The sequence below is a fragment of the Penaeus monodon genome, chromosome 30 (genome assembly GCF_015228065.2).
Source record: "Penaeus monodon isolate SGIC_2016 chromosome 30, NSTDA_Pmon_1, whole genome shotgun sequence".
Lineage (NCBI taxonomy): Eukaryota > Metazoa > Arthropoda > Malacostraca > Decapoda > Penaeidae > Penaeus > Penaeus monodon.
In genome coordinates, this window is record NC_051415.1 from 10,756,505 (window position 1) to 10,756,738 (window position 234).

Consider the following 234-nt stretch of genomic DNA (forward strand, 5'->3'; position numbering starts at 1 on the left):
TTGGGGGATTTCGTGCTTTTTTTTTTTGGGGGGTTTTGGTGGGAAGATTAATTTATTTGTAAACCCCCTTGATTTTTTTTAAAATATTCCTTTTTAAGGGAAAAAACATGTAATTCTTCCCAAGGGGTTTTAAAAACTTCCCCCTTAAATTAATTTTCCTTAAACTTTTAAAATTTCGCTCGTGAATATTAGCCCAAAAGTTTTAACCCTTGAAAAAGGACCCCCCCAAAACAA